Source organism: Arvicanthis niloticus, chromosome 8 (genome assembly GCF_011762505.2).
Source record: "Arvicanthis niloticus isolate mArvNil1 chromosome 8, mArvNil1.pat.X, whole genome shotgun sequence".
NCBI classification, from domain to species: Eukaryota; Metazoa; Chordata; class Mammalia; order Rodentia; family Muridae; genus Arvicanthis; species Arvicanthis niloticus.
Window position 1 is genome coordinate 87,512,947 of NC_047665.1, and position 6,000 is coordinate 87,518,946.

Here is a 6,000-nt window from a genome sequence, read left to right on the forward strand (position 1 = left end):
TTGAAGAGAAAGACAACTGACCACAAATTATGGCCAAATCAAAACAAGCTTAATTCTGTACACATCAAAGCTGGTCCAGCTACCATCTCCCTACTAAGACAGAGTTTGGGAGAACAGCCCTGAGTCAATTTCCCATTCTTCTTTTATAGGACAAAACCACACGGTGGTGGTGGGGTGCAGGGAGGGTGTTACAATCAAGCATGTTTACAGAAGCAAGACCAGGAAGATTTCACAAAGCAGTTTAAAAAATCTTTCTGGAGAATTTGTTACAGAGCACTCAACCAATTTCTTTCCAGTAAATAGTCTTGGTGTGCATCTGGTAGAATTCACTATCCATGGTAATTTTGATGGGCCTCCATGCTGGAATATAACCCACTCTCCTCTGGAGAGTATGTGGAAGTATCTTCATCAAAGTGGAGTGGGGGACAGTCAAGATGGCTTACGAATAAGAGACCATGTAATGGTTTGTATATGCTTGGCCCAGGGAATGGCACAATTAGAAGGTGTATCACTGTGGCTGTGGGCTTTAAGACCCTCATCTTAGTTGCCTGGAAGTCAGTATTCTGCTAGTAGCCTTCAGATGAAGATGTAGTACTCTCAGCTCTGCCTGTACCATGCCTGCTTAGATTCAGCCATGCTCCCACCTTGATGACAATGGATTGAACTTCTGAACCTGTAAGCCAGCCCCAATTAAATGTTGTCCTTTATAAGACTTGCCTTGGTCATGGTGTCTGTTCACAGCAGTAAAACCCCAACTAAGACAAAAGTTGGTACCAGGAGTAGGGTATTGCTGTGATAGGCCTGATCAAGCTTTTGTTTGGAAGAATGTGGATTTGGGGAATTTGAATTTGGAAGGCAGTGGAATGCTTTAAGTGGGACTTAATGAGTCATCCGAGTAGGAATATGAAAACTTGTTGCTGTGAGTGATTTGAACTGTGGAGACCTAGCCCAAGAAGTTTCAGTTGAGAAGAACTTCATTATGTGGCCTAGAGATTGTCTTTTGTGGTATTTTGGTGAAGAATGTGAGTGTTTTTTGCCCTTGTCTGAAGAGTTAAGGTGAAGGGACTCAGAATTGCATGACAGAGGAAGTGAAATGGAGGTGAATCCTGTGTTCAAGGATATTAATTGAAATAAGGGAGTGGTGAACTTGGGGGCAATATCTGCCCCCCTCCCGCTAAGTTTAGGTCCAGGCATGGTGCCACACACCTTTAATCCCAGGAGATAAAGCAAAGCAGATCTCTGAGTTCAAGGCTAGCTTGGGACAGAGCATGTTCTAGGTGAAAAAAGTCCAAGTGTGGTGGTTCACATATTTGATCCCAGAAGACAGACCCATGCAGATCTGAGTTCGAGGTCAATCTACGGAACAAGTTCCAAGACAGCCAAGCTTAGGCAGTGGCAGGGGGTGGGGGTGGGAAACAGAAAACTAGTAAGATAATAAGGGGGATCATGTTCCAGCCACAGCAAGCAGAAAGACTTGGCAGCTTTGGCCATGTTGCTCTCTGGCTTTAGAGTTCAGAATAGAAGGAACTACTGGGACAATTGATGCTGGTTAGCTGGAGGCAAGAAATTAGTGGTGATTAAGAAGAGACCAGCATCACTGAGGTGAAATCTTCTGGGAAATGTTTTCTGAGATCACAAAGAAGTTGCGTTCTAGAGATAACCAAGGTTGTACCTTGTGCTGTAGCCAGACTTGGTAATTTATAAAAGTCACCCAGGTGGTACTGGTTTTGAAGGCATGAAGGGGTCATGAGGAGCACCTGAGGCTTGGCACTGTGAGAGGCCATGGAAAGCCACTGATGTGACCTCAGTTGCAGTTGATGGCCCAGGACTAAAGGGGTAATATAAAGGAACTGAGGCTTGGCACCATGAAGAGAGTCTATGAGAGGCTATTGATGACACTTAGATGCAGCAGAAGACCCCAGTGTATTGGAGATGCCAGTACCATGGGATGATCACCAAGAACAGCAGCAGCAGTGGAGTGGATCCACCTGGGCTTAGAGTGCTACAGAAGGCAGAGCTGGAGAAGTGACACCAACCCTTTGGAGGAGCCCAAAAGATTATGTGTGGATCCCAGACATTGGAAGAAGAAGCTGTAACATTGAAGTTGCCTGGGATATTCCAAGATGTTCGAGATGCCAGAGCTGTGGGCTATCTGCTGAGGAAAGCTGCTAACAGGGAATGAAACCAGCCCAGGAGAAAGATGTTTGTTGTCAACAAAGATGAAAAAGATGTTGGAGATCTGAAGGCCGCTTTATCATCAGACATGGAGATACAGAGTTTGGAGTTTGTCCAGCTGTTTTCCCATCTTGCTTTACAGTTATATAATTGGATACATCTCAGAAGAGACTTTGAACTTTGGACTTTTAACATTGTTGAGGCTGCTATTGAGTGTGTAATTTTTAAAAATCCACACTAGATCTGGCTAGGGACCAGCATCAATGGTCTCTATCTGTTCTTAGCCTGGGCAGTAACCTGAGACCATGACCATTGCAGTTTCTCTATTAATGCCTCTCCGACAAACACCAGCTCTGCCTCTCCAGAGCTCCTAGATCGCTCTTTTGCCAGCCCAACACCCCACAACCAGCTATGGGTGCACTCTCGCCAGCCCATGCTCTACTGTGGTTACCTCTCCCCTGGAGCTTGGTCCTTTGCCTAATTTTCCCAAAGCCTGACCAAATTCCACCCCCCTATGTTCTTTCCCTCCTGCCCACCCAAGTCACCACGAATGGAAAACACCAGACAATCTTAGTTTAAGATCAACAGATGATGCAACCTCTGGGCACAGAATCTATCACTCTAAACTTATCAACTATTCTATGTTGGAAATCTTCCAGTGGTGCAGGTCGCCACCAGGTCTAACAGTTCCCAGCCTACATCCTGACCCTCTCACAATCTCTTCCGTGCCATAAAGAAGGGCTGTTCCTTCCTTCCTCCTGTGTCCCCTCTTCCTTTCTCAGACCTGGAAAGCCTACCTCCTCCTTTTCTCCCAATGATTGGAATCTTGTCGTCTTTATTAGCCAATCAATTAGTTAGGGGAAATTTCTTTACAGCTATAGACTATGGAGACTTTTGAAGCTGGACTAAATGTATTTTGCATTATGCTATATTTAGGTATGGCCCCCATAGATTCATATGTTTGAACAAGCATATGAATGGGGGGCCAGGGAGTGGAATGTTATAGTTTGTATATGCTTGGCCCAGGGAATGGCATCATTAGAAGGTATGGCCCTGTTGGAGTAGGTGTGGGATTGTTGGAGTAGGTGTGTCATTGTGACTGTGAGCTTTAAGACACTCATCTTTGGGTTGGAGAGATGGCTTAGTGGTTAAGAGCACCGATTGCTCTTCCAGAGGTTCTGAGTTCAATTCCCAGCAACCATATGGTGCCTCACAACCATTTGTAATGGGATCTGATGCCCTCTCCTGGAGTGTCTGAAGACATCAACAGTGTGCTTTTACATATATGTTAAAAAAAAAAAAAAAAAGACCTTCATCCTAGCTGCCTGGAAGCCAGTCTTCCTCTAGCAGTCTTCAGATGAAGATGTAGAACTCTCAGCTCTGCCTCTATCATCATGTCTGCCTAGATTCTGCCATGCTCCTACCTTGATGTTAATGAACTGAACCTCTGAACCTGTAAGCCAGCCCAGTTAAATGTTGTCCTTTATAAGACTTGCCTTGGTCATGATGTCTGTGTAAGACAGACCCCAAGAGTGGCCTCCCTGGTTGTTTTGTTTGCAAAATTGTTTCCCTAGGTCTGTGGCTCTTGCCCTTTTGACATCCCAGACAATGTATAATAGTCAGTTCAGCTAGCAGCCAAATGGCCTCCAGCAGTTGGGTGTTTTTCTGTTTGTTTTTAATGTTTTTTTCTTCTGAGGTTAGTAGGGCTCTTGTATATATTGACTGTGAACATAAGCTGTGGCAGAGGTATATCAGCTCTCTGTGTAAATGTTCACTCTCTTTTCCATGGCACATTTCTGATGCCCAGTTCTGGGCTATTATTTCTGCTCACTGGGCTGATGTGCCTTTGGATGGGGTTTATGCCAAAATTATTTCCTTCAGGCCTGTAACCACCACTGTCTCTGTGTACCTTATTCCTCAGATGAAGCTGCTGCCATCATTGTAGAGGTCAACGTCTCTGACAAAAAGGAAAATATCTGTCAAATCTAATTGATTACCTTGGATGACATATAGCATCTTCAGGCAATCATGAACAGGTTCCACCAGATTGTCATGTGGGAGGGGTTGATGGCCATTAGTCTTTAAGATTTATATTTATCTTGGAGAAAGGCCTGATATTGGGTTAGGTGGCATTAGACACCCAGAAGTTAGTGACATCTCTCAATAAGGTTTCTATGGCGTGTTGAGCTTTTAGAGTCAGAGTCTGTCCCAGGGTAAGTTTGTTTGTCTCTTTTACAAGGATTGCAGTAGCTGCTATGGCCCATAAACAAGGAGACCATCTAGAGGCCATGGGGTCCAGTCTTTCTGAGATATAGGCTACCAACCTTTTCTAGGGACTTAGGGTTTTGATCAGGATTCACATGACAATGCTTGCTTTCATGGATGTAAAGATGAAAGGGCTTGGTTACATCAGGGAGAGTTAAGGCAGGGGCCTGTGCAAGACCTCTTTCAAACTCTTAAAATCCCTGTTTATGTTCCTCAGTATATTTCAAGTTGCCCCTTGCCATAGCCAAGTACAAGGGCTTGGAAATTTCAGTGAATCCAGGTTTCCAGAGGTGCCAATACCCAATGGCAGCCAGGAATTCCCTAAACTGCTTCTTAATGGTTGGAGGCGAGATTTTTACTGTGGCCTTTATGCAGACTCTTGACAATGGTCTTTTTCCTTCTAATTCATATCCCAAATATGTGACCTGGATTCGCAAATCTGAGCTTTCTTTTTGAAAACTTGATAATCTAATTGGGCCAGAGTTTCTAAGAGACCCTGAGTAGCTCTTAAACAGCTCTCCTTTGCCTTGGCTGCCAACAGTTAATCATCCACATATTGAAATAAGGTAGCCTCTACATACTCACTGTAAAAAAAAGTCCTGTGAGAGCTTTGTTAAAGATGGTAGGGAGCTCTTGAATCCCTGGGATAATGGAGACCATGTTAGTTGCCCTGATACTCTGTCGCGCCCCGGTTAGATCAGCAAGGAAGATGTGACAAACCGGATCCTTCTCAACAGCCTTTATTGGAAGCGCTCTTTTAGATTTCTGGGAGAGACCTCGAATGCCCAGAACAGGCTACTTATATACCCTCAGCCCTGGGCAGGGCAAAGCGCATGGAGGTGCTCGATTGGTCAATTTGCAGTGCCTCATATGCATACACCTCAGCATACCCCGCCCGGGAGAGGGTGATTGGCTAGGTTCGTGGTACCCTAGTGGTACCTCATTTGCATGCCCCGTTCGGGAGGGGCTGGAGCCAAATTCCAAAGTGCATGCACAGTGCACTGGTAGTTACTACCAGAGCCTAAGCAGCCGCCATTTTGGATTGCCGCGTCAGAGTGGCTGACGCGCGCATGCCTCAAAGCGGCAGCGTTGTCAGCCGCTTTGAGGAGGCGGTGCTGCTTCACTCAGCTGTCAGCCGCTTTGAGTCAGCAGCGCTGCTTCACTCAGCCGACAGACCTGCGGCTCCGTTTAGTCAGCCGACAGGTCTGCAGCTTACATCTCCCCCTTTTTTGTTTTATTGTAAACCCTGAGTCATAGAATGGGTACATGATAGTTGCCCTATGAGTGTAGTTGTACAGTGAGGGAAAGCAGAGGCCTGATCCCCTGTGCAAGATGAGATATTGTAATGGGTTTCTTCTCTTGTCATCATGCAATGAGTAATACTTCCCATACCCATCTCGATGCCTTTTGACGGGGGAAAGGGAGCCTCCGCCCTGGGGCGCCACCAGGAGAGGAGGTTTTTGGCATCAAACCTTTGTGCAATCAGGCATACTTTTGGGAAATCTATCCATACTCGTGGAACATTCCCTGTCGAGTACCCATTCGCAAACACCTCAAACT